The following is a 24,977-nucleotide window of genomic DNA, read 5'->3' on the forward strand; positions in this document are numbered from 1 at the left end:
GCATGCCACTTTGGTAGCATCATCGTAATGTTTCTTGTAGGCAGCATATTCTTCAGGAGTAGCTTTTGAATCATCAAGTTCTTTTAGCTCCTTTTCAAGGACCTATTCTTTGTCCTCAAATCGAAGCGCCATCTTGATGTTTCGCATCCAATCGTTATAGTTAGAGCCATCCATAACGACTTTGGAGCAAATGTTGAGCAAAGAGAAGTTGTGGTTGGAGGAGGATGAAGCAGAAGTGTTTCCAGGAGTAGACATCTGAAAAGAAGGAAAGTTTTAGTTAGATTTCAAGATACCTCAATATAATAACCCAAAGATATAATATCAAGGTTAGGATCCAACTATGAAGATTCACAACTTAGAAATGGGATGCCGAGATCCAAGTGTAAATTTCATAAAGGTAGGTGAATGACGATTCACTAATTCCACCATTAGACGAGATAAACGAAGTGAAATTCCTAATTCTTTTGAGATACATTGAAACTATTCAATGGCATGTTTTAATCTCAGATTATGCTCTTCTATTTGTGACTGGGATGCCGAGGATCACAAACAAGATGTGAATAACCATGCAAATGTGCTTGGTAACCTCATTGTCTTTATCATTAACTATTGATGTGCTGGTAAACCACACACGCTCCATCAAAATGACAATTATGAGATACCCATTACTACTCTTTATCAGTACCTTTTAGTGTGCTGGTTAACCACACACGCTCCACTAACGAATAATAAAGCATAATGTGCAATTTCATGGATTAGCATACTTTTCACATTTTTCCTAAAGTAACTAGAGTTGGGATCTTGAAAAATAATGTTCTAGTACTTTCTTTAATAACATTATACTTTTAATGAAAAGTAATTGTCCTATCAAACCCGTTCTGCTAACAACCCTCCAGTAATCAAGGAAGCAGTGGGTGAGAGTGGACACCCATTCAACTACCATTTTATAGGCAGTTTCCTTATACATTAATTTTAATTATAATACATATATAAGGTGTGTTTTAAAATTTTTAAAACTTTAAGGTTTATATAAATTTCGAAAATTAAGACATTAATTTTAAATTTAAAATAAACCAAATAACTAGATTTAATATTTATCTATTAATTAACTTTTAATTAATTTATTAAATCTTGTAAGGATTATCTAATTAAATTAAACAATTAATTTAATCCTAATCCTCATCCCTCTAACTTTCGAAAATTAGGGTAAGGATAATTATCCAATTAATCTAATCAAGTAACAATTATCCAAAACAAGAAACCCTAAAACTTCTAGCATATTTCGAAATTTACAAGGGAGGAGGCTAGGGTTTTCAAAACCCTAACCCTAATTTCGATTAGGGTTCTTTGGAGGCTAGGGTTTTCGAAAACCCTTTTATCCAAAACCCTAATTTCGAAAATTTGGCCTTTAGGGTTTAATAGCTATAAACCCTAATTTGCAATTCAACAATTCTAGCAATTCAATTTAAAACAAACAATGTCTCTGATACCACTGATGGGTTTTAGGTAAAACAAATAAACTAGAAAACAATTCCTAAGTTCACATGCAACCTACTTTGGATCTATGTTTTAACTATTGAACATATAACTTTGAATTGCATAACAAGAACCCTAGAGGAGAGAGGCTAATTTCGAAATTAACAAACTAGGGTTTAGGAGTTACATACCTTTCAATTGTTATAGCAAACAATTGATAATCCTCTTGATCTTGATCTTCTTGGAAGCTTAGCACCACAAATGTAATGTCTCTAATGGAATCACACCCAAGAACTAGCAAGAAGGAAACTTGGAGGAGAGAGGATGGAGAGAGTATGCAATTTCGGCCTTAGGGTTTCTTCCAAAGAAATCAGTCACCTCAAATGTGAGCCAGGAGGCTCCTTAAATAGCTGAGGGATCTAGGGTTTAGGGAAAACCCTAGTTATCCTTTGCTTAGGGCCTAAGCAAGATCCAAAGGCCTTATTTGGACCCCTTGGACGAAATCTCTATGGTTTCCCCTAAGAATTTCGTTCACCTCCTTCCAAGGGGGTTCTGGAACCTTCCACTCAACTATTAGTTAATTGCAAACTAGTCCCTGCACTTTATAATTAATTCTTTTAACCCCAAAATTAATTCTGATTAATTTCTGGCTAACTATTAATTAAACATAATGATTTCTAATTAATATATTAATCTTTTAACATATTAATAAATCATTTATATATATATTAATTTATTAATCTTATAAATTAATATCTCTCCTTTCATAATTTCCTTGTCCAGTTGCTAGGTTGAGGGCAACCCAAAAGGACTGTGCTGCTATCAATTCAAGTACATACCAATTATAGTTATGGGCTTAGACACCTAATCCAACACCAGGACCCAAACAAATTTGGGTTCCTAAATCTGCTTAATTTTTGAAGATTATACGTGACGAGCAGTTCGACGACGAATGGTATTTTGATAGTGGTTACTCGTGTCATATGACAGGAAGGAAGGAAGAGCTGAGGGAGTTTCGTGCTCTCAAAGATGGTGGATGTGTCAAATACGGAAACAACTCTTATGGCACGATAAAAGGCTACAGGATGATTACAAATGGAGATTTCTCAATCCGTAAAGTTGCCTACGTGGAAGGATTGCAACACAACCTAATCAGTGTTTCACAATTGGTTGTGGGAACTGGTCTGAAGGTTTCGTTCGATGATGCAGGATCATAAATCATAGAGAAGAAAACGAAAACGGTTATACTGAAGTCGCAACGAAAAGGCAGGATGTATCCACTTAATCTAAATCCGATACGAGGGAAGCCTGCTGTATGTATACTAACTAAGGCTCACTCTGATGAAAGCTGGTTATGGCACCGAAGACTCTCACACCTCAAATTTAAAGATATCAACAAGCTCGTGCTTGGTGATCATGTGAGAGGTCTTCCCCTCTTGAAGTTTGATAAGGAGCATCTATGCGCTGCATGTGAAATGGGAAAGCAAAGCAGAAAGAGTCATCCAACTCTTGTAAATACAAAGATCATCGAGCCTCTTGAGCTTCTTCATATTGATCTATGTGGACCATCTGCAATTGAGAGTATCGGCGGTAGTAACTTTATACTTGTTATTGTTGATGATTTTTCCCGTTTCACTTAGGTATATTTTCTTAAACAGAAATCAGACGCAACCGATCCTTGTGTGAAGCAGCCCGAACCATGCTCATCTTCGCTTCTCTTCCTCTGTATTTCTGGGCCGATGCTATCGCTGCAGCTTGCTATACACAGAACCGATCCTTTCTCAATAAGCGATTTTCTGTCACTCCTTATGAAATTCTTAATAATCGCAAACCTAACGTAAAGTTTTTTCATGTCTTCGGTTCCAGATGTTTCATCTTCAACTCCAAAGAGAACCGAAACAAATTTGATGTGAAAGCTGATGAAGGGATTTTCTTGGGGTACTCTCTAACCTCCAAGGCATATAGGGTTCTCAAAAAAAGATCAAAGAAGTTAGAAGAAACTTATTAGGTCACGTTTGATGACAATTACATGAAGAAATTCCAATCAAGCGAAGGTTCCACAGAGGAAATCTTTCCTGTTACTGGTAAAGTCACTGCACCGATATCCAACCTGTTTGAAGAGTACATGTTGCTTTTTGACGAACCAGAAAAGGCCATCCACTCTGAAGCAAATGAAACCGATAACAAAATCGATAACCTAAAGAAGATAATTAATGACGCTGCAAAATACATGGAAATTTAAACCCATGGTCCAAGCGAACCTCATGCTTCAAGCACGCCAAATGATAGCACTTGAAAAGACAGCACGCCACTGCAGGGGGAGGATTTGCCTTCATCAAGTGAACAAGCTTCGCCTCTCCAGGGGGAGAACTCATCTCCAACCAAGACCCATGAAAGTCCAATTGAGGGGGAGAATTCTGAACATGATGTTGAAACCGTCTCATCATTCGAGGGGGAGAATCAGAATACAAATGATAATTCGGACGTTCAGTCAGAATTTGAAGAGGAAGTAAATGTTGAACTAGATCCTACCTATGATCCATATTACCCTCCACTCACTAAATGGACAAGAGATCATCCGAAAACACAAGTGATTGGTGAATCATCTGAGGGAGTCCTCACACGCTCTCAAGTTAAAGCAAAACAAACTGCTTTATTCTCACAAGTGGAATATTGCATGTTTAATTCGTTTGTCTCCAAGATAGAACCAAAAACCGTCTACACTGCACTCGATCAGTCTGATTAGGTACAGGATATGCAAGACGAACTCAACGAGTTTGAGAGAAACCGAGTCTGGAGACCGATTCCTACTCCAAAGGATGCATCCGTAGTTGGTTTAAAATGGGTATTCCGTAATAAGATGGATAAAGAAGGAAATGTGATATGGAACAAAGCGAGACTTGTAGTGAAAGGATATTGTCAGGAAGAAGGGATCGATTATGAAGAAACCTTCGCTCCAGTTGCAAGGTTAGAATCCATGCGTATCTTTCTGGCATACGCAACACACAAGAATTTTGAAGTTTTTCAAATGGACATTAAGTGTGCTTTCCTGAATGGGGAATTGGAAGAAACTGTATATGTTGAACAACCACCGGGTTTCGTGAATGAGAAATATCCTGATCATTGCTACATTCTTGACAAAGCAGTTTACGGTCTAAAGCAAGCCCCTAGAGCCTGGTATGAAACTTTAACTCGCTTTCTAAAAATGTCTAAATTCAAGCAAGGTTTGGTTGACCCAACCTTCTTTCGCAAGAAAGGGGGTGACCACCTTATGATAATCCAAATTTATGTTGATGACATCATCTTCGGTTCCACGAATCCCAACTTAACAACTGAATTCCGAAAATTGATGGAGACTAAATTTGAGATGAGCTCAATGGGTCCAATTAACTTTTTCCTTGGCCTGGACATAAGACAGGGACCAGAAGGCATTTTTATCAATCAGAACGCTTACACGAAGACTTTACAGGCAAAGTTCGGCATGATGGGAGACTCAAGAGTGAAAGTTCCAATGGCTTTCGAGACGAAGCTGACACCATCCTTGGAAAAACCGGCAGCTGATATGACCCTCTATCTTCAAATGATAGGGTCACTAATGTATCTTACAACTAGTAGACCAGATATCATGTTTTCTGTTTGCTATTGTGCCAGGTTCCAAGCCAATCCACACGAACCTCACATGGTGGCTGTTAAGAACATCCTCAGATATTTGAAGTGAACCTCGTCTCTCGGAATATGGTATCCAGCCAAATCAGGCTTCTTTGTTCAAGCATTCTCTGATGCCGATCTTGGAGGATGTGGTCTAGACTGACAGAGCACAACTAGCGGTTGTCAATTTCTCGATGGTAAACTCGTCAGCTGGAAGTCCAAGAAACAAACTTGTGTATCCCTATCCACTGCCGAAGCTGAATATATAGCTGCAAGATCTTGTAACTCACAGGTCATCTAAATTCAAAGCCAACTAAGAGATTATGGTCTGAATATGAATAAAATTCCCCTATATTGTGACTCAGAAAGCGCAATTCCTATTTTTCACAACCCAGTGCATCATTCCAAGACGAAACACATTGCACTGAGCTATCACTTCATCAAGGATCACGTAGAAGATGGTAATGTTGAAGTTCACTTCGTTCGATCCATTGATCAATTGGCTGATATATTCACGAAAGCTTTGCCTGAAGCAACCTTCACTAGAATACTCCAAGGATTAGGAATGATGGAAGCTGAATATGTACCGAAACCATCTTCGCTTCATTAAGTTTCACCTTCGCTTTCGCCTCTTCAAAAACTAACAAGCGAAATAGAGCGAACGCTCGGTCTATTTCAGTTTCGATTTTTTCGGTAACCAATTTGAATCGAACGCTCGGTATATTTCGCCTTATCTATCCAAAAGGCGAACGTTCGGTTGATACTTTCTGTATACTTTTTTACATTTTCTTTTTACTTTCTGTTTTTTCTTTCTTTTTTCAGAAATATCTAAAAATACAAAAAATATTTTTCCTTTCTGTTTTTATATCTTTTTCAGAAATATTCAAAAATACAAAAATATTTTTTTTCCTTCCTGCTTTTATTTATTTTTCAGATATATCAAAAACACAAAAATATTTTCTTTTATATTTTCTACTAGTCTTGCTGCTTGTCTCAATCATGAATTATGGGGGAGGTATATGTTCTTACTCTATATACTAGCTAAGTGTCCCTAGAAGCATGCTGCTGCATGTTGTCCAAAGCTTCACAAACTCTAAGTGAAGCCTTACTGATTCGATATATACAAATCGTTTCTTCCCAATAAGACTGCAAAATCACTTAAGTAATGAGCTATCTTACTCTTCTCACACCGAGTTAAGAGTTTTGCTCGGTCCTTATTGTATAGCAGAGGTACTTTCGGTTCCTTAACCACCTTTATACTTTCCTCCATCTCATTACGCTTCATAATCATAACCCTTGAGACTCTTAGCATTTACCACTGAGGTTTATGGTTACACAAAATCTGTGTTAATGATCTTAGTTTCGTTTCACCACGTACTAAGTGAAACCCACAATCCAATACCTTAACTGAATTGACGGTGAATAATCAAATGTTCTAGTTTTCACCCATGTATTAACGAAACCACATTTGAGGTCGGTACCATGAAATCTCTTTTATTTCACTTTATGAGATCTTTATGAAATGTTCCAACACAAGGACATTTCTACCCAAAAGATCCAATTTTAATTTTGTTTTGAGATTTCTAAACTATCACCAAGTCACTGAAAAATGAACCCACCTACTTGATGTTTTTGGCTACACTGGCCACACAAGTACTTCACTCAACTTTCGGTCTTATATCAAGGTCAGTAGTTCAGTTGAAGCAAAAGCCACCCTTATAACCGAATCTTGAAAAGATGCCTTTCATTGCTTCTTAACAAGCATTTGATCTTACTTCAACGGGAAATCACACAGACATTTCTTAGTCTCTCTTGACTTTGAAGGACGAGATTCGTACCCGGGATCCACAGTTTTGTGTCTTTAAAAGACATCACTAATATCCCACATAAATAACTTGCTTTATTTCTTTTTCTTTGGCACACTCTTGCACGAAGTTCTTTACGATCTCCCAAAGTCTGGTACGTTGTTTTAATGGCAATTTTCTAAATTGTGGTTTCGCTTCTACAACACAACGGTGGTCTTATTATTAAAGAAGTGACAAATGCTCAATCAATCTTTTTTATATATAAGGCGAAATGGGAGAATTGGTTTCGAAAGGGAATTTGAAACGATTGGTTACTCTAAAGAGAAGATGAATGGATAATATTTTGAAAAGGGCGCGTGAATTTGAATCGTTAACCCTATCATCACGCCGCCTGACACGCCTTTTGGGGAACGACAGTTGTCAAATCGCTACTTTTTAGACGTCGTTTTAGTACGTCACGCCATCATCATTAAGGGAACTTTCTCTCTCCTGGAAATCGTATAAAGGATTTTCTTCCATTCTGTTCTCATCTTTACATCCTTCACAAGGCGATTTATTCTCTTCTACTGTTCATCTTCCTCACCAAGCTTCAGTAATGGCAGACTCTTCTTCCATTCAAGAAAACACCGCTCAATCCTCTCACCTTACAATCAAGCCCAACCAGAATCTGATCATCAACGTGGTGCCGTACTCCTATGATCCCTACATGCTGCAGATTGTTGAATGTCTGAAATACTCACCATTGGTGAATGCCCTTACCAAATTCGATGTTGTTCCAATGTCTCTTCTTTCTCAGGTTTATTCTTTTGCAAAATACATCAATGCCGATGAAAGAATTTTATTTGAGATTTTTGATAGAAGACTTCAGTCTCGAAGGCTCGATTCTGTTCACTTTTAGGGCTACCCTCTGCAGACTCACTGGTGAACCCCGACTTGATTTCCACTATACAACTCTTCGAGATGTTCTATAACATGGGGTACAACGACATTCTCACTACAATTACCAAGGTTAAGAAGTTCTGCCTTCCTCCTCAATGGAATGGATTGTTCACTCTTCTATCGAAGAGTTTTTCTAAACGTGTTGCAGGTTCTGATGGTGCTAGAAAGGGTTTCATGACCATTCTCTATGGTCTGTATCATGGAATCAACCTTGACTATGGGTCGGTTCTCTGGGCTCAGTTGATTCAAAGTTTGAATTCTTCATCTCGTCACACTAAGATTTGTTGTGGGAGATTCTGGACGATTATCACGCAGCGAGCAATGGAGCAGTTCCAAGTTCCAGTTATGGCAGATTCCTTGAAGTCTGCAATTGCTACGTTTCACACCACAAAAATCATTTTGGCTGATTTCACCAAATTTTCTTTTATCGGTTCAATTACGGAGTCCATGTATCAGTGTGTTTCAAAGGCCAACAAGCTAATCAATGAGTACAAAAAGCTTCCAGCCTCAGGACCGAGACCGTTAACCCTAGAGATGCAACAATCGCTTGACATGGGTGATAAACCAGCCATACGGGGCAAGAAGGGGGATTCGAGGAAGGAAATTAAAGAAGGGCCTTCTTCTAAACTATCACACCAAAGAAGCGAAAGGGTTCCACTGCAGACCCTTCGGCTCCTAAGAAGCGAAAGCTGAAAAAGATGGCAAACAAGGTGAAAGCTCCATCATCTAGTGACAGTGACTACGTTCCTTCATATCAAGATGTTGAAGTTGAACAAGATCCGGAGCAAGATAAGTCTGATGATTCGGTACGAGAAATCTCTCCAAATGTAATCCTTACTAACACTATTCCATCTCCACCTCCTTCTCCTCAGCACACTACTATTCCGATTTCAATTGCTCCATGCCCTCCTCCAACTTCCACTCAAATTCCTACTTCTACACCTCTACCACCACCATTATTCACCTTATCAACCACCACCACCACTTCTACTATACCTACACCTCCTGTCAACGCATCTGATGCTGTTTATCTCAATCCTATACTTCGGCATATTCTGATGCTGCTATCCAAGCTTTAGTATCCACTTTGGTCCATCAGCATGAATCTTCAATCGAGAAAGCAACCAAAGCCGTCGATGAATCCACTAAGACAACGACCGAAAAAGTCGAAAAACTAATGGCCGATGCTAAAGAATTTTTGCAGTCTCTACAAGCTGAGTCGCAACAACATGTAAACACAGTGACTTCTTCTGTCGAGAAGCTTGTTTCTTCTCTCCAAGCCGAACTAATTAAGTTCGAAACTGTTCGCTCTGACATCCAAACTGATCACGTGGCACTCAATACATCTATCAACTCTCATTTAGACAAACTCCAGGCTGATCTAAACTCAATCTGTTCGCTCTGAAAATAAAGTGATGGATAAGCTAGCTCAATAAACTACTCTGATTAAAACTCAATCTGTCAAGCTTTCCCAAGCGAAGAAGGAGATTGATGATCTCAAGACCGAACGTGCAGTGGTGAAAACCTGTGTTGGTGATGTTCATGCTCTTCTGGTCGATCTCCTGGATGCCCATGATACGGTTCTCACCATCACCATCAGGAGACGTTTGGCTGAAAAATTGCGTCCTGTACTTGCAATTCTGAGCAGGATAGAAGGTGTTTCGGAGGCTGGTGTCCCTCCAAAACAAGGGGGAGAAGCAAGTCAAGATCCACCAAAACAAAACCCCAAAAGCCAAACTCCAACAACCGAAAATCCTCCACCTCCTCCTGTTAAACCAAGTGTTACCATAGAACTGAAGGATAATGAAGATTCGGGTTCAACTGTTCAAGATAAAGGAAAGAATATTGTTGGTGAAAGTGGATAAAAAGAAGATGTGAATCAAGATGAGTTGTTAAAGCAAACCCGTGAAACCGAAGAGGGGGAAAGGAAAGCTAAAGATGCCCATGAAATTTTGGAACGAAGTAAATCTCTCTTTCCATTATGGACATTGGAAAATCAGCTGAAAGAAGCGATTGAATCCCCAAGCACTCATTGGCTTGAACCAATCATTTCCTTTGATTTGGTTAATTCTAAAAACTTGCAATTCGATATGCCGATCACCCGAAGGGAATTTGTTTTTCATTGTTTTGAGCCAATCGCCTTTATTCCCTCACCTGACCCGACGGTTGACAGAGACCTGATTAATTATTATCTGGCTTTCTCGCAACCTCAATATTTGACCTGGAGTGCAAAGAAGATTACTACGGTCAAGGTTATGAAGCCAGTTATCGCGGGTAACTTCATCAATGTGAAATTCCGGGTTACTCGTGGTTCTGAAGATTCGGTTCATGACATTTCTCTTGCAGATTTGCCGATTCTCAATCCTCATGACTGGATTCTGTTGACTAACATTTTGTTGTCAAATGAGCAGAAGTATGAACCCATTCTTGATCACATAAAGAGAATGTTGGTATCGTATATTCATGAAGTGGCCAAGCTTGATCAGGAGATTGCTTCTGCTCTGAGGAAGAAGCCCATTGTCAAACCCATTGGCAAAGCTAGTGATGTGAATAAGATGCGTATGGGAAAGATTGACACCGAACACTTGACGGTGATGTTTACTAAAGAATTTGGAGGTTCGGCTACTCCACTAAAGTGCCTGTTCGCCTTGTCTGACAAGCATCTGTTTCTACTGTTGCTCTTGAACACATTCTGGATATAATCAAAAGATGTATATCCAATGATGATGCTGCAAAGAAGATTTTCAATGACATGCTTCGGTGGTATATCAACTTTCGACGCACTATTCTTGCTATCATACCGAAGCTGTTCAAAACCGTAAAGAAGACCACACAGGTTCGGCAGCAGTAATCTCTCGCCTCAATTGACGCAAAGGGGGAGATTGTTGAGTTATGAAGTATTGCGTCATTGGGCCTCTTGTCTAGGTCTATTGTGTTCTTGGTTATGGGCCTGTCCAGCCGTGTTTCATTTATTAGGGTTTACTATATGTAGTGCATGCATGCACCTTAGGATGTATGCTTTTGAGAGTTTTATTCTTTTGATCGTATTGTAACCCTAGCACACCTCTACAGTTGCAATTCTTCATAGAGTTCTTCTGAGGTCGTGACTGATTAATCATTCGACACAAGCATTGATTCATCTGGTGTTATTATTTTCATTGTGTTCTTGATTTATCTGTTTAAGAAACTTTTCGATCTAAACGTTTTAATCTCATCATATATATATATATATATATATATATATATATATATATATATATATATATATATATATATATATATATATATATATATAAATTTCGGTACAGATTCACAATGTGAATAAATTCATTTGTTGATTTTAGAAAACTAATTTACGAGTAATCAAAACGTTAAAATAATATAAAACTACATAGAAATATATTTCGATTCATATGTAAATTTCACTTAATTAGTGAATGATCAAAGAGTTGACATAGTTAGTCAGATTCACATTGTGAATGTTTAAAATTGAAATATTTACAATTTAGATTCACAATATGAATCTGAACTAATTAAGTTTTTTTTAATCGATGATGATATTTTGTAACACTTGAATTTGGTAAGTTTCACTTTTAACCCCTTTTCATTGAAAAACCTTTCATTTTGGTCCTTTAGCTAGTACGCGAGGCATACTAAGTGGTACGCTTTGCGTACTAGCCCGATGCCTGATCGCGGATTCCAACCACATACGCAGGGCCTACGTAGAGTACGCATGGCGTATGCAGGCCTGGGATAAACCCTAATTTTTAGGGTTTGTTCCCTATTTAAACGTCTTAAACTTACCCGCTGGACATTTTAGACTAGCCTCCATCCTCCTTGTCCCAGAAATCGAAACCCTAAGTGTGTTAGTGATTTTTTGAGCTCGATAAAGAGAGTTTTGGTATCTTAAGGTGAAGAAGAAGAAGAGAAACCCTTGGAGAAGTTGATTGAGCTTGTGGATCCATGACCACCCACTTATTTGAAAGCTTTTTGAGATAAAAACCTCACACCTTTATGTCCATTTATGATAGATCTTCTATATGGTATTTCTTGGGCATTTTTGAGCCTTATATGTTAAAGGTGGGCTTAAGCTCTCTTTGAGCTCTTGAGACCCATTAAGCCATGCATGTATGTAAAGTTGCCAACTTTATGTGAGAAGTCATCTTTAGGGACCAGATCCGAGAGTTTGGATTAAGGGGTTAACTGTTTAATTGCTTAATGAAGAAAACATGAAGACAGGGGAGTATGCTAGCGTACGAGCTGAGTACACCCTGCGTACTCAACAAAGGGTGATTTGGGCTTGGGCATTTCGGTATTGGGCCATAGTGTTGATTTGAAAGTTTGGGCCTAGTTGGGCCACTAGACCTCTGTTTTTGGAGCTTAGGGCTAACATATTAGGCTTCCTTGGATTTTAGGCCCATGGTGGGTGTTGGGCCAAAGTTGGAAGATTAGGCCATGTAGTGGGCTTTAGGAATTGGGCCTTTGAATGGTTGAGTTGGGCCTTGGTTTTCAGCCAAGTTAGATAAAGGGTAAATTGGTCTTTTACCCTGGTTATGGGCTAAATAGCTTAGACATCTGGTTATGAGCTTGAATCCAATTAATAACTGGATGTTATTAATTTTGATAGCACAGCGATTTTCTAGGCCAGCAGTCAGAGATTCATCCTAGTAATTCAACAGCTTGAGGTGAGTTTCCTTATTGTGTTTAGCGGGTCGAAGGCACAAATGTCGGCCCTTGATTTATTATGTTATGATTATATATGTATGCGTGACTCTTGCATGTGTTATGTGCTTTTATGATTTCCGGGCGGGGCCCGATGACTTTTTTGTATGCTATTATCTTTGTGATTATCTCATGTGTTTGTATGATTATATGTGTATAGGTTTATATGTATACTGGGTGGGGCCCGATGTCGGGTGGGGCCTGATGAATGACATATCTGTATACCGAGCGGGGCTCGATGCCGGGCGTTGCCCATTATGTGTTTATTATGTATGGTATGTGGTATTCTGGCGAACTCACTAAGCTTTGTGCTTACTGATTTCAGTTTATGTTTCAGGTACTTCTGGTTCGAAAGGGAAGAACCCAGGATGATTGCAGAGCACACACCACATTATTCCGCATTTTGTGATTCACTCTGATATTTTGTGATGTATTGATACACTTTGTTCCACCTTGGTTTCATGATGATGTTTTGGATTATAGTTTTATTAATTTAAAAATGAAAATTTTTGGTCTTAAATTTTGGGATGTTACAAGTTGGTATCAGAGCCTTAGTTTGAGGGATTCGGACGTACTCTCGGATATGTCTGAACTCAAACCGAGGGTTTGGTAAAATGTATCAAAAATAAATGTTTTATAAAAAAGAGTTTCTAATAAATGAAAAGGGTGTGGTGCATGCAATCGACCGAGCTCAAGTAAGTTTTCCCAAAATACCCCTACCTGATTTATGATATGCTTTATGAATATGTGAATCGCATGCTAGTTAGGGCTAAGGATCTACTCAGGATTTACATGATAGAATGCTAGGAGAGATGCCTTTATATGCCTATTGTATGAGCTTGTAGACTTGCATGCTAGTACTGATCAATCAGTGATAGGATGGCCTGATTAGGTTATGCTTGATTTCGATTACTCGATGCTCAAATGATGTTTGCTTTGTGATTTTTAGAAGTTCTCACTAACATCAGCTAACTAGTAAGTGAATATGTTAAGTTACATATTACAAAAACTAAATAATTTTAGAAGGTTAGGTTTTAACTCTATTGCTCAGGTCTTGTTTGAGTCCAACCGTTGTAATATGACGCCTTTCATTCGAAGAATTATCTAGTGTGAGTGATATGTAATTGTATTCGTAAGCTAGTTAGAGGGTGATGGTAGGAGTTCCTTCTGCATCTGATGGCGGATAATGGTATGGTGTTTGCCCTAGGGAAAATCTAGGAAGAGATTTAGTGCTTGGAGCCTTGTTTTGTGGATAGGGAGTGACTTGGAGGATTCAAAGCGATCCTTGAGGAAAGTATGGATAGATGTGGAAGGTAGTATGGGCCTGTACTACTGGAAGCAGAGGATCCGTACTGGCGTCAAGGAGAACTGCGATGAAACCAGGGAGCTTGTAGAGTATAAGACTCCTTGATATATATATTGATGCGTATTCTAATGGTTTATATGGTCTATTTCAGTATGGTGAATCTTCAAGGCAGACCGGTTGGTGGTTTTGGTGCTGGTGAGGGCTCAGGATTAGGTTCTAGAGCCAGGCAGTTGAATGATCAGATGAGGTGTTGATTTCATCTGAGATTACCTGCAGCATACTTGAGCAGACTCCTGTGATCTTTGGTACGATCAAGGAGGGTATCATGGAGGTATTGGAGGAGTGTTTAGGCTCTTTCCATTCTGATATGGTGGCTTTGATTGGCACACGTTCACTAACCTTTAGGGAGTTCCAAGCATGTAGGGATCCAGATTACTACGGGGAGAAGGACCTGATTGCGAGCAGAAATTGGTTAGCGTATGTCGCTAACGCCTTCCGCACCAGCAGTTGTTCCGATGGGGCGCTCCGTTGGTGATGAGGTTGTTGATTCGATGTCATGGGATGATTTTACGACCAGATTTCGAGATGAGTTCGCGCTAGTGATTGAGGTGCAGCAACTGGTGAGGGAGTTTCAGAACCTTCTCTAAAATACTGAGACGATAGAGGAGATCACCGCGATGTTCTGTGAGAGGGTGCTATTGGTTCCGCAGTATGTGGCGGATGAGGAATTAAAGAAGGCGATGTAGATGTTAAGTTGTGAAATTCGGCAGTTTGTGAGCCGATCCAGTTGCAAGATACTGGAGGATATGATAGCGAGGGCTATGGAGAGGGAGATTGATCTTGAGATGGAGAGGAAGAGGAATCCGGATCAGACTCAGGTTTCAGGGAGTTCGGGCAAGAGGCCGAAGGTATTTGATTCTAGATCGAGGGTCCAGCAGGGCCGGAGCCGATGTGGCAAGTGTGGCAATACGCACGATGGGGCGTACAGGGTGGGTGGTTCTGGCTGCTTCAAGTGCGACTGGACGGGTCATATTAGCAGGAATTGTACTGTTACTACCACCACCACCCTAGTATCTGGTCTGATTTTCTTACATTGCAATCAGAGGGGCCACAAGTAGGCCCATTGTCCGAGTTTGGCAATAGCAGGACCAGTGGTAGCACCTGCTCCAGCGACGTTGAGGATCACCGATGGCTGCTAGGGCAAGGCGGATGCTCATGTGGTGAAGAGCAGGGCTTTTCAGCTGACGGCGAGGAGACTCGCACGACACCTGATTTGGTGACGGGTATGTATCTTCTCCTTATCTCCTTATTTATAATGAATTACATCCTTATCTTTATGTGTTTTATTTTAGGATCGTTCCTTGTGAATGGTATATCTGCATTGGTATTGTTTGATACAGGGGCTACCCAATCCTTTGTATCGCTTGCACTTAGAAAGAGGCTTTCCGGAGCTCCAGGGGAGCTGGATTGTCCTTTCGACGTCGAGATTGCAGATGATCGATCTGTCCGGGTAGCGAGGATTCATCGTGGTTGTATTCTTCAGATGTTCAGCGAGCAGTATCCGATTGATTTGGTTCCCATTCCTTTACGCAAAAACAAGGTTATCGTGGGTATGGATACGATGAGCCTCAATGGGGCGGTGATCGATTGTGAGCACCAGTTAGTTCGGACTCGAACCCCAAGTGGGGAAGATTTAGTGGTTCAGGGAGAGAGATCTCATCGTGGGATGATTTTGTGTTCAGCAGCGAGGGCTAGACGTTATCTTCATCAGGGTTGTTCCGGATTCGTCACCTAGGTTATGGGTACCCGGGATAAGGTTAAGGCGACTGTCGATGATGTGCCGATTGTGCGGGAGTACCCATAGTGTTTCCAGAGGATTTTCCTGGGGGTGCCTCCGCAGAGGCAGGTGAAGTTTAGGATGGACCTGGTTCCTGCTGCAGCCCCGATAGCCAAGGTACCATATCGGTTAGCTCTTCCAGAGATGCAGGAGTTGTCTACACAGCTACAGGAGATGTTAGACAAGGGGTTCATTCGACCGAGCAGTTCGACATGGGGAGCACCGATCCTGTTCGTGAAAAAGAAGGATGGGTCTCATCGGATTTGATGGGATTTGGACATTCTAACACTCCTATGGTGTATATGCAACTCTATAAACCTTGGATCTATGTTTTCTCTAGTATACATGCAAATATTCAATATTCCAAGGTTTCATCCTAACTAGCATAATATGAAGTATATGCAATACAAGAGTCTAGTAGAATGACATACCTCTTTGTTGTAGCTTGATTCCATGGAGCTTAAGAGCCTAGTGCCCCAAGTGTGACACCTCAAATGGCTCACACAACACCACCAACAACTTGGAATAACTTGAGAGAAAAGTTCTTATGCTCAAAATCGGCTAGCCCTCTCATATGAATCCTTAGGGCCGATTTCTTGAGCTATGGGGTCTTTATATATAGTGGCTATTCGGGTTACACCATGTAACTCATGACTTTCCATATTCCTCATGATCCATGGGTTTTAACCTCCATGGAGTATCCATAGGTTACCCCATGGGTTTAGCCCAACATGATGAACTATGGATCATAAGCCCACATATATAAGAATGAATGATTTACATAATCAATCCCCATATATTTAGTTAGTCTCTTTTGATCACATAATTAATTCCAAATTAATTCTTGATCAATACTAATTAAATAATATGATTTCATATTAATATATTAGAACTTATAATATATTAATAAATCATAAATATCCTTTTCTCACAAAAGTCTATCCAAATTGTTCCGATGCTATGCAACCCAAATGGACCATGCCAAATCGGGTCAAGTACATACCAATTATACTTATGGACTTAGACACTAATCCAACAGTCTCCCACTTGGATAAGTATAATAACTGTTATTGCAAGTATGACTCTGCAACCTGACTAGCAATCGTAGCTCTTAAAAGCCATTGTCGAACTCTGAACAAATCAATGACGCGTCCATTAGATAAGGGATCATATATTCCTCCATTCTACAAGATATCATATGGACTGAGACATGGATAATAATCATTCTCTATGTCCATCTGTTGTTTCCCGATTTCCGATTTATGACGACCGACTAATTGAACAAATCAAATCAGTCGAGGCTTGGCCAAGCACTTAGGGGTGTCATCACTAAATCATCGAGGGGCCCACATATATCGCTTTTATCCCTCCAAGGGTAAAAGGAATGGATAAGCTTCGACCTAAATGTTCGCTTGTACGTAGTCATCAAACTACACACAACGATATGTTTTATAACAACCAAGTTACTGGTTGCATTTACATATATCAATGTGCAACCGACGCGCAACTACAACTCACACGTCTCCGTGTGAAGAATATAAGATATTATCGTCTGATGATCACTCGTGATAAAATCCTTGAAGCGATTCAAATGAGCATGGGTTTAATCCAATACTCGAATCTTATTCCAGGATCACTCATGAATGTTGCAACAACTTTTGCTATGTCTAAATACTGTAGACATCTACAAGCCTAATTCATGACAGTCTTGATTCATACCTACTTCCAAAGTATGATTGACTGTGGAGAGTTTGAAAAACCTAGTTATTCGGGAAGTCAAAACATGAAAATTGAAACACAAGAACAATCGAATCCAATATGGTCTCATAACATATGAATATAAATAAAACACCTTTTATTCAATCACCATATTGATTACACGTTATCATTGCATAAAGTTTCAAATAATCAACTTAATACTTGAAATGAAACAATAGGCATGCCATGCTCCAGGTATGCACACTATGTTTTTCCAAACAATAGTTATGACATACTCCAAGTATGCACACTATGTTTGTCTATGATCCTCACTTTGTGAAATAGACCAATTGAACATGATTCCAATTATACTCATTTCACAATCCTAAATCCTTATCGCAAATGTAAGAATACAAGATTATTTTGCGATTTACTAAAATTTGTTAGATTCTAAACTTATATGCATTGATTCTCTTGTAATGACTGTGCACAAAAGTCACAAAGACTTGGCAACAGACATTACAAAGCATTTTAATGGAGAGCAATTCCATGGAAATGAAGTCTCACATTCAAAGTACATTCCTTTGAACATCCTTCTTGCATAAAGTTTTCTAATCTTACACAGATTTAAAGAATAACTTCCACCAATGGAAACATTTCCATATTCCATTTTGACTATCACTTCTGAACAAGAGTTGCCTCCTTTCAGAATATGTCAATATGGTCCTTCGAAAATTTACACTATACGTCCAACTGTCCATGAGCAACCAATCTTTGGTAAACCTCAGATTATCCTTGACAATTGCTTAATCATTTTAGTCATATCCAGTTCTAGTACTTTTTCCCTGTTAATGAACAGATGAATATTACAGCACATGTAATCGATCCTATATCTGAAGCATATGGGACACGATTCATGATGTCTCACATAAAGACATGATACTAGACCAATATTTTTCTATAATATTTCTATTTCTATTTGCCATGTTCTCATAATTCAGATTATGAAAAGGGATGCCGTAATCATAATCGAATTTTAGAACGCAAATAATGTAATCATGACCAAATTTGATTAAAATCTCACAATCTAAGCTTTTAGATTTGAAATGATGTATAATTTCCTCTCTCTTAATTATAGCAAAACAACTTTTCAAACCCATGTACCTTTGCAAATTGAAACTTTTGTTTTCTATAATTAACATTGCTAACTTGCAAAACGTAACATAATAATCATGCTCCCACTAACATGATAATTATTAGCATAACACTTATGCTCCCACTAGCTTTGACATGTATCCAGAAATCAGCTGGACTTCTAGAAACCAATACTTTATTGACTTTCTTACCAAAGTTCAGATTTCTGATACGAGATGCTTTGATAAGACTTTATCAAAATCATACACCTTTCCTTAGATAGCTCACATGTGTGTCTAAACAAATTTTAGAACTATGAAAAGGGACGCCGTAATCATAGTCTCAATTGTTTAGACCTTTGCCATTTCTCACAAGCCCATGTTAGTGTGCCGGTTAACCACACACGCTCCACTAACGACTTTGAGAATGCAAGTATCACAATTGCTATCTACTTAAAATCTACTTAGTGAAAACGTTCCCTCACCATCATTTTCATTAATCGAAGAGAAACCTTATGACACTTAGATTTAATGGTGTATGTGTTCCTATCCATGTGAATTTTTCATAACCATAATCACAAGACAAGGTTAGTGACAAATCCAAACTCATATGGACTAAACTTGTTCAATCTTAACTTCTTTCCATCTGGCAGCACAAGGGCCTACCATTGCTTCCAAGTAGTTATACAAACAACTGAGAACTCATAAAACTCAATTGCATAGTCAACTTTAACTGGGATGGGCACAGAAACAAGAATATGTCAACACGATAAGTTACAACCCTCAAGTCGTGGGCTAGTGATTAACAATATTCTTGATTAGTTCTTGAAACTATCTCAAGATCTTTTAAGACTCCCACTGACCTCTTGACATATAAGATTTTCTTTGTCAAGACCATTCCTTGACAAAACAAATATTCAAGAGTTAGTGTAGATTCTTATTAAGTTAAACACTTCACACAATTGGCCTTAGTTGGTCTTTGTTTTATCCAAAACATCACAACTTACCAATATTAAATGTACAAAAGTAAGAAAACATTTTACTCTACATTTGACAAGTGTTATAAACCTTCTTAAGATTATGTCACTCAAGTTACAATCTTGGAGTCTTACTCTAAGACTCAATTTTGGAACGAAGTATGACTTATCTTTTTGATTTAACCAATTCAACAATCCACGATTCCTCTTCTTAGCCAAACAGATGCACCACTACTAGAAAACAACCCTTTAATGACGCGCAAACAATGACACGCAGTGATTTACGATACGCAAAAGCGTGCACCCTAAAAATAATGTCATCTCTTTTAAAATTTGAAGGATATAGGACACACATTTATGCGTGCCCTGAAATTAGTGTCAGAAAAGAAAAAAAAAGAAATACGTAGTGCACCTATCATAAAAAGCGTGTCGTGTAAAGGTGTCGCTTTATATTTTTTTAAGAAGGCGCGTTCTCGGTATTTTTTTGAGAAATGAAATCCCAAAAAAATTAAATACCCCGCCTGATACTCCTTCTTCTCCTTCTAAAACCCTCTGCTAAGAACCCTAAATCATTCATAACCATTTTCCATTCCCAAAAAAAATTAAACTTCCCGCCTACTACTACTCCCCAAATCACCCTAAATCATAAATCCCTAAATATTAAGGACCCTAATTTGTTATTGAGAAACGGTGCCTTAGATCAAAAACTATGAATTCAACTTCGAATTAGTTCAGGTTCTCTCAATCAAGAACCTCCCCATTCTATAGCTCAGAAAAAGCATCAATGCACGCATATTGCACCTGCGCCAGAGTCAGCCGTTCGTTATCCCATATGGTCATCGTCACAGCCTCAGGCTTTATCAACTCCTTCCGCAAGATCTTTCTCGTAAATTCTATCAATCCTAACCTTCTCTCAATCAAGAAACCCTAACCTTTCTCTCTATTCACGAGCCAGTAATCGCGGCAAAGAAGATCAACAACAAAGACCAACTGGTTCGATTTCTCCCTCAAACTGGTACAACTTCTCCTAAATCTGACTTCACTCCACTCTCTGAGTTTGTTTTCTCCCTAATCAATGCATCCACCAAGTTTGAATTCGGTACGTTTTCATCTCTTAAAACACACGATTTTGACTGATAAAGTGGTGTGCTTTCTTTGGCTGTGTTATTCCTGCGGTTCCAGTATGAATGTGAACTTTAATATCATGATGATTTTCCTTCACGAAGTTTGGACTCAACTAGCAATTTCAATTTAGAACTAGTCCATGTACTTCCCTAATAAGTGAGATAATTACAACTATAGATGTCAAAGTAGGAATGTAAGTTATCCGAGTCTAAATCAGATAATCTGAGCTCGATTGCGTTGCACTTTGAGTACACACGAGTTTAATTTCGAACAATCTACTTTTTTTGGTGAGATACAGACCGGATTTTTAGTGAGGATTGTAGAGCCGTGGATGTTTATGAGTCATAAACTAAAGCTATTGCTTCAGTAGCTATTGGTGGATTCAATGGTAATCTTGTAATATCTGGTGGTTTATCAATGCGACCTTCCAACTTACCTGTCTTATTACCTTCTCTTCAGGCACTGTTTTTGCATATGGACAAACAAACAGTGGCAAAACACATATAATGCGTGGGTCTACTGTTGAACCAGGAGTCATCCCTTTATCAGTACATGATCTATTTGACAAGATACAACAGGTAGCCTTACCTCTTTGCAACTTTCTATTGTCATTTTCCTCTCTTATTATGGAAAAGAAGTTTCTAGATCATGAAATGACATACAAATGATGACTACTTAATGTTTTTTAAAGGAAACGGACCTTGAGTTTCTATTAAGGATGTCCTACATGGAGATCTACAATGAAGAAATCAATATCATAACTAGTTTTTATTGTTAGAGTGTTGTTTCATGTCAAGTTAGGTGTCACAAACATTGATATCTATATGTCTTTTTCTCAAGTTTCAAATACATTTGTTTAATGGCAGATTCATGCTGATGAGACTAAAAGCAGCCTTCAGTTTGCAAGCAGGGCTTTACGTGTCACTAACTGTGTCCATGTGAATGAGGTTAGTTCTCAAATATCAAGAAAAAATCTCATATTACTCTCTTCTTAAGTCCCTATGCTCTTGATTTCCTTCTGTATTTCTTGCTATTTGGCAGATTTTGACAGTACTGATCACTATTCATTATTGGCATATTTTTTTTTCTGATTTCAATACAATCTTGTAGGGTTCTCATTCAGAGCATTTGGGAGATGAGATTCTTAACTCACGTCCTCACCCATTTGAGTTTTTTTTTACCATTTTACCCTTGAATACATAATGGGTGTTTAATTGTTTAAGTTCAACATATTGGTTTTTCTGTATGTCAAAACAGGTGAGAGAAGCAATTGCTATTGCCCTTTCTGTGTTGTGCTCAAATATCAGACTACATGCATCCTTTAATTTAGACAATTATGAGAAGGGTAATATGGTAAATGGAAAACAATGGAGATAGTTGGGATCAGGTTTTACGAAAACATGCAACTGAACTTGTGGTGTCAATTCAGAACTTGGGATCTGTGCTGTGCTCAAATATCAGACTATATACCTCCATTTTCAACCAAGGTTGCGATACGTTCTACTGAATCCCAGTTGGGTGTTCCTATTTTATAAATTTTTTCAGATATCAACCCAAAACCTATGACGATAAACTTACATCAGTTGATGCTCGAGTTCTTCCTGCCCCAATAGTATGTCTATTTCTTTAAAATCATTTCACAAAATCATATACAATCTTTAATCTTGTAATTAATTAATGATCAGTTGAAGTACCACGGCAGTGGAAAACAGAAGGAAGTTTTACCTCAAATGGGACAATGGAACATGAAAGATAAGGTAATCCACGCCCTATATATTAATTACTTGTCATTTTCAATTGTTTATAATATAATTAATATTATACTATTTTCATGACACGGAAAGTTATAAATGGAAGTGTTGTTAATTACTGGGCTTGTATCAACTTCTCAAGAGTTGTTCCAGATAGTGATGCTCAAAGTTTTTGTCATCAGTTGGTCCAAATGTGCCAAGAATCTGGCATGGTATGTATATAATCAACTCATATATTATCTTTCATAAATTAAATATTTAAATTATATACAACATGTTGGAAATTTCAGGAATTTAAAAGTGAAAGTGTGGTTCCAGTCTACTCTGCAAGACCAGATCAGATCAAGAAGGCTTTAAAGCACGTGTATACAGCCACTGTAAGGCTTTAAAGCACGTGTATACAGCCAATGTGTAGCTCTTTCCATAAACATCTTGTGAAAATGGTTTCTCAGTGTTTCTTTCATGGATGCAGTTTCTTGGAAATTGATCTAGGCCATTTAAAAGTGACAAATAAAGTTAGTTGGTATGGACCTACGGAAGATCAAGCATCTGTTCATCGTGACATTATGCACGTACAGGTACTACTTTCTCGGATTTCCTTTTCACCAGCTGTCTTGCCATGAATTTGGGTGAACAACCTAACCTCCCTCCACCTTTTCGTGACATAAACTCTGACAACTCAGATACAATACGCCTCCTGGCTGATAAAGTCAACATGACCAGTCAAGTTTTCTTGTCACGTTCAGTCAACATAATGGCAGTTCAGATGGATCATGCACTGCTAGAGTTGTGCAATGGCATTCAAGAGGATACACCTTTAGCACATATCACTGTAAGTAAAGCAAAACATGAGACGTCATGTCCCTTTGTATATGTTTTCTGAAATCTTGGTTATTTATTTTTTCTTCAGCTGAAGGGTATTGATGGATCTCAGAATGAGGGCATCATCTCAACTGCTTGTGGTTCGGATTCAACTCTCTCGAGTTCTTATTGTGCCAGATTTCCTTCTTGCAGTTGGTGAGTTTTTTGTCCCAGCTTTGGGAGCCATAACTGGAAAAGAGGAAGTGATGGATCCTAAAAATGACCCAATCAGTAAAAACAACCCGATAGTTCTATCTAGCACGAGGTATAAACAGAATGAAGATGAGGTAACCCTCGCACCAAATCGCCAGCTAGTAGTAGATGCTACAGGAGTTGATGAGTATACTTATGATGGATTTAGAAAAACTATAATTCTGAATGAGGAATTTGTTGAGTTTTTTTATAGTTGATGTTATGTGTATAAAGGTTTACTAATCGCCCTAATCCCTCTTTCTTTATATGTGTGTATATATCAATTCTCATTTGAGTCCTACAGTCTTGAAGATGATGACTATGAAGGATATAACTTTAGCTTGAGTGGCAAACTTTCTTCCATTCGTATTCTTTTCCTCAACAGGTTCATTCAAGAGGTTAGTTTTGACTTTCTTTCTCTTCATTTCAATTGAATGACCAAGTAAACTCACTGTATGTTGTCTATGTGTACGTATTTTATTACTAAAATGAAGTTAATTCATGTTTCAGCTCCTTACATTATGATGACATTAACTTTTGATATACGTGGGTTTAGACCATCTGTTTGAAGCTCCCACATGCAGAAAAGTTCAGTGAAATTGCTAAATTTAGTGGAACAAAGTTTTCTTCTTCATAATCCATTAACTTCACTGCTGTCATTTCTAAAGGTGATGCACACTTTTTTTCTTCTTGATTTCTTTTACTATGTTTTGAAACAGCTGTACATGATTAATGTTTAAATTTTGTTGACATGTTGCAGAGACTACGAATTTATCAACAAAAATGTGAAGCGTTTGAGACTGTTATACATTCATACACATCTTGCCCTTATGCATGGGATGAACCTTCTTACCCACATCGTCTAACTATCGCCTACTTTTTTGTATATAGAAATAAATCATTGAAGTCTTAACTGGTTTCAAAGTCTTTTGAGGTATGCATTCCATCTATCAGTCATATATTGTAATTATTGATTAAGTACTCAAATACTTTAATCTCCAAGGTGTTTGCTGAGAGGGTGGTAGGGTCTTATACTCTTGATGATACCAAAGAGTACAAACCTGTGGTTTTACCTTCAACTTCTGAGGTAAATTTGTAATTTATACAAAAATGTCTACATGGGGTAAATCCGTAGTATCCTTGTTTGGACATTTGACCCAACTTTCCTTCAAACTAGCTTTCAATTTCATTATCATTATTAACTTATTTCATGTTAATCCTCACTACTTAATATAGTTAATGTATTTTGTTTCCAGCTAATCATCGATTAAAATGATATGAAAAGAATCCCTTTCCTTGATCAATTGAAGAATGAATTCAATGAACGGAGAATAAACCTGAGGTAAATTTATTTGGCAATATCATGAATGAATTCAGTGAGGTATGTCATTGGGCAGTATATTATGTGAGTTTACTGTTCGTGCTGTTGTCCCATTAAAGTTTTTTTTTAAAACCATTATTCTTTTAGAATTGATATTTCTTTTTCTTTTTTTAGGAACATAGGATG

General features: G+C 38.2%; 1 long non-coding RNA gene across 1 annotated transcript; it reads left to right on the top strand.

Annotated features, from left to right (window-relative positions):
- The first annotated feature begins 24,001 nt into the window (after positions 1–24,001).
- LOC145129465 (uncharacterized) lies at positions 24,002–24,557 on the top strand. The gene is made up of 3 exons (XR_013717516.1): positions 24,002–24,138; positions 24,231–24,404; positions 24,474–24,557. It is a non-coding gene; the product is annotated as an uncharacterized LOC145129465 (long non-coding RNA).
- Positions 24,558–24,977: the final 420 nt, after the last annotated feature.

The sequence above is a fragment of the Lactuca virosa genome, chromosome 8, assembly GCF_052849685.1.
Source record: "Lactuca virosa cultivar CGN04683 chromosome 8, Lactuca_virosa_CGN04683_v6, whole genome shotgun sequence".
Lineage (NCBI taxonomy): Eukaryota > Viridiplantae > Streptophyta > Magnoliopsida > Asterales > Asteraceae > Lactuca > Lactuca virosa.